This window comes from Herpailurus yagouaroundi, unplaced genomic scaffold (assembly GCF_014898765.1).
Source record: "Herpailurus yagouaroundi ecotype Mexico unplaced genomic scaffold, PumYag 323, whole genome shotgun sequence".
In the NCBI taxonomy this organism is placed as follows: Eukaryota; Metazoa; Chordata; class Mammalia; order Carnivora; family Felidae; genus Herpailurus; species Herpailurus yagouaroundi.
The window spans coordinates 454,922-465,954 of NW_024412540.1; positions in this window are offsets into that span (position 1 = coordinate 454,922).

The window sequence follows — 11,033 nt, forward strand, 5'->3', positions numbered from 1 at the left end:
ATGGATCTTGATGAAGATATTCTATAGTTCACCTAATGTTTAAAGGGTACTTTCTTGTGGCACCTCTGATGCTCAGTCGGTTAAGCATCTGACTCTTGATTTGGGCTCAGATCATGACCTCACGGTTTGTGGGTTCAAGCCCTGTTGCCGGATCTGCACTGACAGCATGGAGCATGTTTAGGATTTCCTCTCCCTCTCAAAATAAACTTTAAAAAAAAATAAACGGTGTTTTCTCTCTTTGCCTATACTTCTTTATATTTAGAGGGACAAAGTTTTTTTTTTAATATTTTAATTCATCATTTTCAAAACAGTCATTAAAGATGCAGAAAAGCTACTGGGAAGGTATATTTGAAATGAAGGAGAGCCTTGAAACTTGATCATCTTTTTCTTTTTCATGATCCGTGACATTGTTAGGATTGAAAGGAAGCTAAAAGGTATTATTTAGTTTCTGTACCTAAATTAATTTAATGCCATGCTCCAAAGAATGACATTTCAAATGCCTTTGTAGCAAAAGATGTATTTTACTATTATTATTGAACTCAAAATGCAGTCATCCTCCAAAATGGGCCCGCTTCTCATTAAACTGATTTCAAAGTAGCTTTGTTTTTCTTTTTTTTTTTTTTTTTGTTAATTATACATGTCCTTCTATTCTCCAAATCCTTTTGCCTGACTTAAAACATGCCCATTTTCTGACAGGTCTCTAATCTCTTAGAAGCGCATTTGAGAACTTTAGTGACACTCTCTGTGACAGTTTCACATGTCCGTAGCCTTAACATCCCTGAATGTAGGAAGCTGCTGATTCTCTGGTCCGTGTCAGACTCTAGCACCTAAATCTCCCTTTTCCAGGCTGCTGACAGCTAATTTCAAGTGCCTTCCCTCTCACTTTTCTTTCCAGACATCCAGGTCAACTGGGGTTCAGTAGCTGGCAAGATCTCTCCATTCTCCTTCCTCAGAGCCAATGTCATATCCTGTAAGACTGACAACCAAAGCAAGAAGCAGATGGAGGTCTTTTGTTGGTGGATGTGGATATATGATGAACAACTGTAACAAAGGCTGTGATTCACAAAGAGCCTCAGACTCTAACAGTAACGGGAGCTGTGTGTGTACCTCCCTCCTGCTCCTTAGCATTTATGCAGCCAGTGGGCATAGCCACACAGCCCTCAGGGCCTCAGTTTCATCTCCTGGGAAATAAGCATGATCATATCTATGTAGCAAGATTGCTGCAATAATTACACAGAATCATAAATGCAAACAAAAAGTAGAAATGGAAGCAGGAAAAATATAAACTGGACTTCTAAATGTGAGGACTTTGCCATTTTCTTTTAGTTTGAAATAGAATAGTTTGAAATAGAAATAGGTCAACAAATTTCCTCACAGCTAGAATCATCTGGAACTAACTACAACCATTCAGAAGTTAAACCACTCAGGGTAGCCTAAAAATTCAAAGACACTGAACTTTTGTGAACTCCACAAACATAAATGACCTTAAAAACTTGTGCCAGAAAAATGGTTTTATTTTTTTTACCACACAGGCTTCACATCTTTTCTGTCTGTCCATCATTGCAGTTGTGACCTAAGGAGGGAAAGAGGTGAATAGGGGCAGAATAAGGCTGTGATAGCAAGAAGGAACTAGTAATAACTCGGTGTCACCATTAAATGGACCGCAACTTAATCTTATAGATTTGTAAGCCACCTTGTTGCCTGTGCAGCACTTTATTATAGTTTCTGCTCATAGGAGTAATTTCATATGGTTGTGTCCAGGCTACGTGCCCAGTTGATCCCTGGCATTGCCAATTCTGATCCTCTAGAACTCAGGCTGGAAACCCAAAGTCCAAACTATCAGCTCCCACTCTTCTATTATTGGTTAGGTGTCCCCAAGGACATTCACATGCAATCTCAACATGTCAGCCCACTGGCCACTACTGAGGGGCACAGATTTCTAGAAGCCCATGCAGGCGCATCATGTCCAATGCAGGAACATGGGCACAATCCCCTTTGAGTAGTGATGACAGATGTGAGGGTGACCGCATTCCTCACAGTACAACTTTTCAAGGCAGAAGTGGCCAACTCCAGTGTTCTATTCATGGTACAGTTTTCCCTGTCCAGGGATGTTCAGGTTAAAGTTATTTTATTTTGTGCTGCCTCCCAGTCATAAGACAGAGTACATGTAACTCAGATTGCTGCTCCTTGGGCAAAAGGTATACAGGAATATAGAAACAGTTAAGTCTGAGAAGATGCAGGCTTCCTGATAATGTTTGAGGTCAGGCTCACAGCAGAGCAAGAGAAGATTGATCCTCTGCACTGGCTCTGCATGAATTCTAAAACTCCACTCTTTCCTTCCCCAGCAAGTACTAGATGTCTATTATTAATGGGATACTCCAGTGAACAATCAACATAAACAAGAGTCAGTAAAACAAATCAAGTCCCTACCTCAAGAAATCTGTGTATGTGATTGAGAAAACCATGCTTCTTAAAAGGAGGGGGAAAGACTCAATAACTTACTTAGTTGCATGACCCCCAAGCACTAACAGAGCCAGATACAGTGCTTTTTAACTTGGCAAGCCCTTATTTAATTCCTGCACAGCTGCATGTTTTGATTCCCAAATATCTGTAAGTTTATCCTGAAAGCCTCGTGTTAGTCAACTGTCTGGTAGGGCAGCCCACATCTCATTTCAACCCTGTTTACAGATCAGAACACTAACATTCAGAGAGACTGTGTTATTGTGTCAATAAAATATCTGTATACCACAGTATCCCTGACTCCCAGAACAGAGTGTGTGTCAAAACAAAAAATACCAAGCGCATCGGGGCGCCTGGGTGGCTCAGTCGGTTGAGTGTCCGACTTCAGCTCAGGTCATGATCTCATGGCTTGTGAGTTCGAGCCCCGTGTTGGGGTCTGTGCTGACAGCTCAGAGCCTGGAGCCTGCTTCTGCTTCTGCTTCTGTGTCTCCCTTTCTCTATGCCCCTAACCCACTCGCATTCTGTCTCTCTCTCTCCCTCTCTCTCTCAAAAATAAGTAAACATTTAAAAAAAAATAAAAAAATACCAAGGGTATGAATTTAGCCAAGATTAGAATGACAATTAGCAGACTTGGGGGGTGAGCTCTTGTCTTCTGATTCTGATATGCATTCCAAATTCATAGAGTAGCTTCCCGCTTGAATAAATTAGTGTGTAGAATCCAGAAATCTTAGAGCTCATTTAGTCTCTACATCCACCTTAGTATAGACAATAAAATATTCTGTACAGGACTATCTTGTGTATACACAAAGTTTCGTAGCTATTTTCAAGTGAAAACATGTTACCAGAAATGCTATCTTTGGAATAAACTTGTTTATAACAGAATAAAAAAAAAAACAAAAACCCTAGTTTTTGAGTTGGGGGAGCTGTTCCATATTAGAAGGTCTTTTTTTATGTTGTGTAACATAAGTTATGAAAATTCCAAAATCAGAAGAAATGTTTTCAGTAGATCATCTAAATTCCAGTCATGTTTATGTACTAAAAATATTTGCCTAAAAATGTTTGACTCCTGTAAGATGCATGCAGTTCATTAATGTGTCCTACCTGTGCAGTTCTTGAGATTGATTTAAGCTATCATATATTCCCTAAATGTCTTATGTACTCTGAGATAGACACAGGGAAGGTATATCAAGGTAAATAAGACAAAGTAGCAGTCATTTAAAACAGTAAGAATAAAAGGAATAGCATACAAATGATGTAAACACTTAAGAATTCTACATAATTATCACATAAGGTTGTGGGAAGGGGAATTGTAGTAAATGTTTACACATTAGACTTTTACAACAAACTGTTAGGATGGTTGTGACTCACTGAAATTGGAAAGCATTCTTTCATTCACTCACTCACCAAGTACTTAAAGAACACCAATCAGCAGCCAGAAATTGTAGATACAGTGATAAACACAACATCCATACCTCCTTGCCCTAATAAAGTTAATGATCTAAGTGACAAAGACCAATAATGAATGTGGAATTATGATAAAAATATGCCAATAGGGAAATAATGGTATTTTGAGAAAATATGGAAAGAGGACCAAATTAGTTTCAGAGCATAAGGCAAGGGCAACTTGGGTTCGTAATGATTAAGCTAAAACATAAAAATTCAGCAGTTACCCAAGTGAAGAAAAGCAGGCCAAATATTCCATACAGGTGAAACAGTATATTCTAAGATCGGGAAGTGAAATACATGTGACTTCCAGGAACAGAACTGAATTCAGAATGCTAGTCTAAGAGCATGAACAAGTACCAAGAGATGTGATTGGAGACTCACCTTGGATGGAATGGTCAGCTTGATTTCCAGAAAGCAATGGAGCCAAGCTAAACAGGGATGTAACACCATTAAAGGTGCATTTGGGAAGGAGCATTTCAGCTTTAGGAAGCCAAGACACATGAGGTTTAGGACATCATCCAAGTGTCTATATGGCACATCATGGGGTCCAGAACCATGGAGATACCAGTGGTAGTGCAGAGAAGTGGACAGATTCAGGAGCTACCAGTGGTAGTAAAATCAACAGAATATGGTAATTAACAGAACCAAGGGGTATGAGAGATGGAAAAGTGCTTAAAATAACTCCATTTTCTCCAGTTCCTGACAAAGATGAAGAAGACTGGGAGAGACCTAAGACTGGAAAGGGAGAATCCATGGTGAGTTTTGTTTTGAATAGGTTGACTTTGAGTGCTCTGAAAAAAAACTTCTATTGGTTTCCAGGGAGACAGAGGGTCATCAGAAAATAGTGGAGGTTGGAAAAGATGGAGGCCTCTTTCAAGAGAATGTGGCAAGGGGGTAAGGCTTCAAGAACTGATGTGCAAGAAAGGCCAGAAACAGATGCTAGAAGGTTTGGAATTCCAGGTGAGAGCAGGGCATACATTCATTTAAATAAGAACAAATAATTCCAACCAGCCTACCCTCTATATAGAAAATGAATGAACATATCAGTTTCCTACAGAAATTAGGGTCTATATGGAAAAGAACCTCAGGAACTAATCAAGCCTCTCAAAAAGTTATTTTTTTCCTCCCACTGTTTGATTAGAGAAAACTTGGCGTATTTTAGTAGGGCTAAATTCTTCATACTGACAATCATGATTCAGTCCCTTCTTGGAGAAGCCTGCACTTCAGATCAATTTTGGAAAACATGGATACCTCCAATAGAAATTCCAAGTATTATCTTCCTGCTTTCAATCTGAGCTCCTTTCCTCTCCTTCTGGGATTGGTGATTTGCCAGATTTCAATTACAAAAAAATGACTCCTACACTTACAACATACAACCTCAGGTACTACCTATTTTTAATCATCACAGGTATCATCTCAAGTAGGAAGAGCAGCAATCACTAGTCCATTTTAAATTGTCAAGAAATTGGAGTGCCTGGGTGGCTCGGTTGGTTGAGCCAACTCTTGATCTCAGTTCAGGTCATGATCTCTTGGTTCATGAGTTCGAGCCCCAACTCAAGGTCTGTGCTGACAGTGTGAAGCATGCTTGGTATTCTGTCTCTCTTCCTCTCTCTCTCTCTGTCCCTCCCATGAGCACTTGCTCTCTCTCTCTCTCAAAATAAATAAACTTTAAAAAATAATAATAATAAAATCAGGCATCAGGGGACTAAGGTTTAGAGGCATTGAGTGATTCATTCAAGGACACAGACCCATCAGGACATAAGAGCAGGTCTTCTGATGCTACGGCTAGAGTTTCCACACTCCTGATAATGAACTAGGGAGTTTTCATCCCACAAATCAGAAATCTATAATACTTAGTGCATGTACCATTAAATTCCACTTCTTATAGGTAGAAGAAACATCAATTATGAATCATGGCACTCTTTCCCACTGATTCAAGATCCAACCTCCATATCATTGCCAATCTAATAATTCAAAAATTCTAATAATTCAAATGAATCTGAGTGGGCATATGAAGAAATCTGTTTTCAATGCTTCTCTTAAGTACTTGTATTTTTCATCAGGACCCTGACATCCCTAAAAGCTTTATTATGCATTCAGCTATGACTTCTTGTTTCTACACTAAGTTCTTATGCCATCTTGAGATGTCACTTTGCAGACATGAGCCTAGCTTCCTCACTTATGAAACAGATGATATGTGAGGTCTGTCCTAGTTCTGACAGTCGATTTTATGAAATTCCCAGGTGTGGTAACGGTGTGGGGGAGGGGGACTGTTGTGAAGCAAGAGTGACTCAATTACATACCACAGAATTCCACTTTCATTATTTTCTTCTTGGTTCAACCCTGCTCATCATCACGCTTCACAGCTCATTCTGTCCCATAAAACGATGGGGAATATTAATTAATTCCTTAAAATACAATACAAGAAACTGTAGAATTTCTCTTGTTCTTTTAACATTGGGATTATACATAAAGCATGCAGTTTATAAGAGTCAGAGTACTTTAGTATAAGAAAGCAGGGACCCTGGATCCAAGAGAACAGAGTTCAAATCCTGAATCTATTTTTGATGGGTAATAGAAACCCTTGGCCAAAGTAACATTCCTAAACCTTGTATTCTTCATATTTTAAGCAGGTATACGTACTTTGTGATGTGCTGTGGTTTGAATTAGAAATACACATGTGAACTGTTCTACTACTAAGTCTAGCACATGGAAGATGTCATTAAATATTATTTTTGTGTCTCTAATGCTAGCTTGGGACACCACACATTTGGTGTCCCTGTCAAATTAAAGTGATGTCTTTTGACTCTAGACGTACTCCTCTGATGACCTGTAAACACTTAGTACTATCAAATCCCCTTTTCCAAAACCTCTGCTGTGAAAACAGTTTTGTGGTATGTACAACTAGGGCTATCATCTTTGACATTAACTCAAGGTCTGTGATCCCTGCACAAAACACACACCCTACTATAGCCGCTTGTACTCTGCTCCAGTACTACTACATGAAGATTCATGTTTTAAGACCATGTCTTCATACTGGGAGGAGGCTTTGTCTAAAAACGAATAGAATGTGGGAGGTTAAAATAGATACTAGATACACTGAACAGTCTCTGTACGTTTTAAAAGCAATGATAATTTGTGAGGACACAATACCTTCCAATCATAGTGTGATGTGCTAACCTCTGGAAAGCAGACAGATGAGAAAAAAATCCGTTTTTGACAGAAGTAGGGGGAACAACAGGGTAGCTCTGTGGGCTAAGGATCAGGGAGGGGCAGCTGTGGTGCTGCAAGCAGGAATCCTTTATCCTAGCCCTGCCTGTAACTTTCCAAGAGCCTGAGTGCAAATTGTCCCTTCTGCAGGTCTTTGATTTTTTTGTAGCTGTCAAACGTGGACAACTCTTCAGAGTTACTGTGAGCCACAAAAAATAAGTGAGGGAACCAAAGATTTAGAATGTCCAATGAATATGAGTTGATGGAATAAAATACACTGATGTATTTATACAATCAGGACTGGCCCTGACTTGGTGACTGCCATCCAAGGGCTCTCTGTCCAAGCATTTCATGCTCCCCAACGACAGGGCTTCTCTGGTACTCGCAATTCTAATAATTTGGGATTTTGGCATTATGTCTCCAGAAGTCCCATGTTTATAACGGAATTAGCTTACATGAAGAGTAAGGTATTAAGCAAAACTTGTCTCTTAGTATATGTGTGAATGATGTAATAAGCTAATAATGAGGGACATAAGTTAGATGGGTCCTGATGGATATGGTGGAGGAAGGTGGGTCAGGAGTAGGAGGCATTGTATCTAAAGGTAAGCTCAGGTGACCTAAGTAGGTGACAGAGAGAAAAGGCAGAAAAGTTCTAAAAAGCAGGAGTCTAAGAAGTAGGGAAATAGCTAAGCAGAGAAAGATGACTTCAAAGGTTACAGTGGCTAGCATTTCCACCATGAAGTCAAAGAATCAAACTAGAACACCAGATCAAAATTATCCTACACCTTCAGCGACACAGTACTAGGGTACTGAGATTGAGATGAAGCTCTTCCCTTCTGTCAGTCTTGTTTCCCTCATTCACATAATAAGGAGATTAAATGATCACTGGGACCCATCCCAATTCTCACATGCTAGGTTGCTATTTGTCAGAAATACCCATACACTATCTTAGGTCTTCCTCCACATACAGCTCAGACATCAAGTATCCATTAGGATAAACTTCTGGTGAGCTCAGACAAAACCTTGGGATCCTTTTCAAGGAGGTAACCACTAATCGTCTATCCGATACTGCCAGAGGTTGAAATCTATTTGCCATGGTGGATAAATATATTTCAATTCAAAGTGGCATAAAAGATTTGTGCAAGTGATATGAATGGCTCCAAAATGCTGATTACCTTCTGCCTGAGGAACTGAAGAGATCCTATGGAGATGATATGGCTAGAGCCAGCCACAGGAGAAGGGCTGAGAAGAGTTCTTCTCCCTTTGCCCCTTGATTTTTGAAAGCTACTGCCTCATTCCAAGGCTCAATGTCTCCTCTGGAATGAAAACCACTCTGAAAGTAGTCCAAAGAGGGAGACAGCATAGTGTGCATAGAATTCACACACTTGGGTTACATTTGACAACGTGATCTTGGGTAAATCACCTCGAAGCATTAGCTGCCAGATCTTTAAATTGCAGATGAAAATACATTATCTTATTTACTTTTTGCAAGAATCCTATAAAGTGCAAGTGCTTTGAAAAATTACCCTACCATCACATTTTTGTGTATTGATAAGCCCTCCATCAGCTACCACCATTGGGGATTTGACAACCAATTAGGATTTATTTTTTAATATAATTTATTGTCAAATTGGTTTCCATGCAACACCCAGTGCTCATCCCAACAAGTGCCCTCCTCAGTGCCCATCACCAATTAACATATAAAAATGAGCCACAGGGCAGATATTCTGGTGCCAAAGAAAGAAAAGGGCTGTGACAACTTAGAAGGGTACCAAACCTACATTTTTTCAAGGTGACTTTCTCCTGTCATCCTCAGTGGATTACTTCTTCAACAAGTGCCTCTGACATTCTTCATCAAAGAAATGTCTAGACTCTGAGGTACTGAGATCCGGTGTCTTTCATTCATTCTGCTACACATGTTTCCTAGTCCCCTCTACTTCAAGGTGTTCTTGAAATTGATGGAAAACACACAAACTTCAGCCTACCTGCTACAATGTGAAAAGTTCAGTGGCACAGTGTAAATGAACAATGTTTGAAATTTTGGGCATTAACAAACTCTGAATTTTGTGCAGGTCTTAAAAGTTCTGTTCCTTTTGATATTCAGCAAAATGTTGGCCGTGAAGTAGTTCCTCAGTCTTTCTCTCCATGTACCTGGGACATTGGCTCAGTCTGAAACACATCAATAGAACCTGGGAAATCATGTTCCAATCATATCCAAAAGTTAATCCCTAGAGCTGTCTTGAGGTCAGGAAAGATATCACGACCTAGAATTATCACTAACTCACTTACTGTATCCTATGTATGTCTGATGTGAGAGCAGTGCTCTGCAAAACTTTTAGTCAAAACAAAAGGTAACTTGAAAAGGTGGGGAAGAAAGTCAGAGACAAAAAAAAAAAAAAAAAAAAAGGAGGTAAATCCAAGCCCACAGAGCACAGTCGAAACATAACAGAGACTTAAGTGAAAAATCCTCAAGAATGTTTTATGAATGCAAGAAGATACTTGCGAATGACATATCCAACAAGGGGTTAATAGCCAATATATAAGAACTAATACAACTCAACACCCAAACAACAAGAAAATCCAATTGGAAAATGGGAAGAAGAGATGACTAGTCATTTCTCTAAAGACAACATCCAAATGGACAACAGACACATGAAAAGATGTTCAACATCACTCATCATTAGAGAAATGCAAATCAAAACAATGAGATGTTACCTCACAACTGTCAAAATGGCAATAAATCAAAAGCACAAGAAATAAAAAGTGTTGTTGAGAATGTGATGTAAAAGGAACCCTCACACACTGTTGGTGAGAATGCAAACTAGTGCAGCCACTATGGATAATAGTATGGAGGTTCCTCAAAAAATTGAAAATAAAATTACCATGTGATCCAATAATTCCACTGCTGGGTATTTACTCAAACATAAAAACACTAAATCAAAATGATATTTGCACCCCTATGTTTATTGCAGCATTATTTATTGTAACTGAATTATGGAAACAGCCCAAGTGTCCACCGACTACTGAATGGATACAAAAGATGTGGTATATATACAGTGGAGTATTACTCAGCCATTAAAAATGAAATATTGCCATTTGCAACAACATGAATGGAGCTAGTAAGTATAATGTTAAGTGAAATGAATCAGTCAGATAAAGACAAATAACTTACGATCTCATTCATATTTAAGAAACAAACAAAGGAAAAAAGAGGCAGACTCTTAACTATAGAGAAATAACTGATGACTACCACAGCAGGGTGGGGGAAATGTGGGAAATAAGTGAAAGGGATTAAGTATACTTGTTATGATGACCACTGAGTATGTATTCAACTATTGAATCACTATATAGCACACCTGAAACTATTATGGCACTATGTTAATTACACTGATTTTTTTAAATACAATTTATTGTCAAATTAGTTTCCATACAACAGCCAGTGCTCTCATTTTTTAAAAATGTTTTATGGAGTAAAATAGGAAAAAGATCAGGATAAGGGATGTTGCATCAAAAATGTTCATTATCTGTCAATTTTAAGAATATTTGGATAGAATAGGATTCCTTATCACCTGACCCCAAACCTTATTTTATTATTCCTTTTCATAATTGTAACTACAGAATCCCAGAGGGGCAAAGCAGCCAACTGATACTAGAAGGCACCAATTTTCCTCTATACCCTGCCACTACATCAAAAATTAAGAGACCAACATGTTGGGGTGCCTGGGTGGCTCAGTCAGTTGAGCATCTAACTTTTGATTTCAGCTCAGATCATGATCTCACAGTTTGTGGGATCAAGCCCCTTGTCAGGCTTCTTTCTGACTGTGGAGCCTTCTTAGGATCCTCTCTCAAAATAAATGAATAAACTTTAGAAGAAGAAGAAGAAGAAGAAGAAGAAGAAGAAGAAGAAGAAGAAGAAG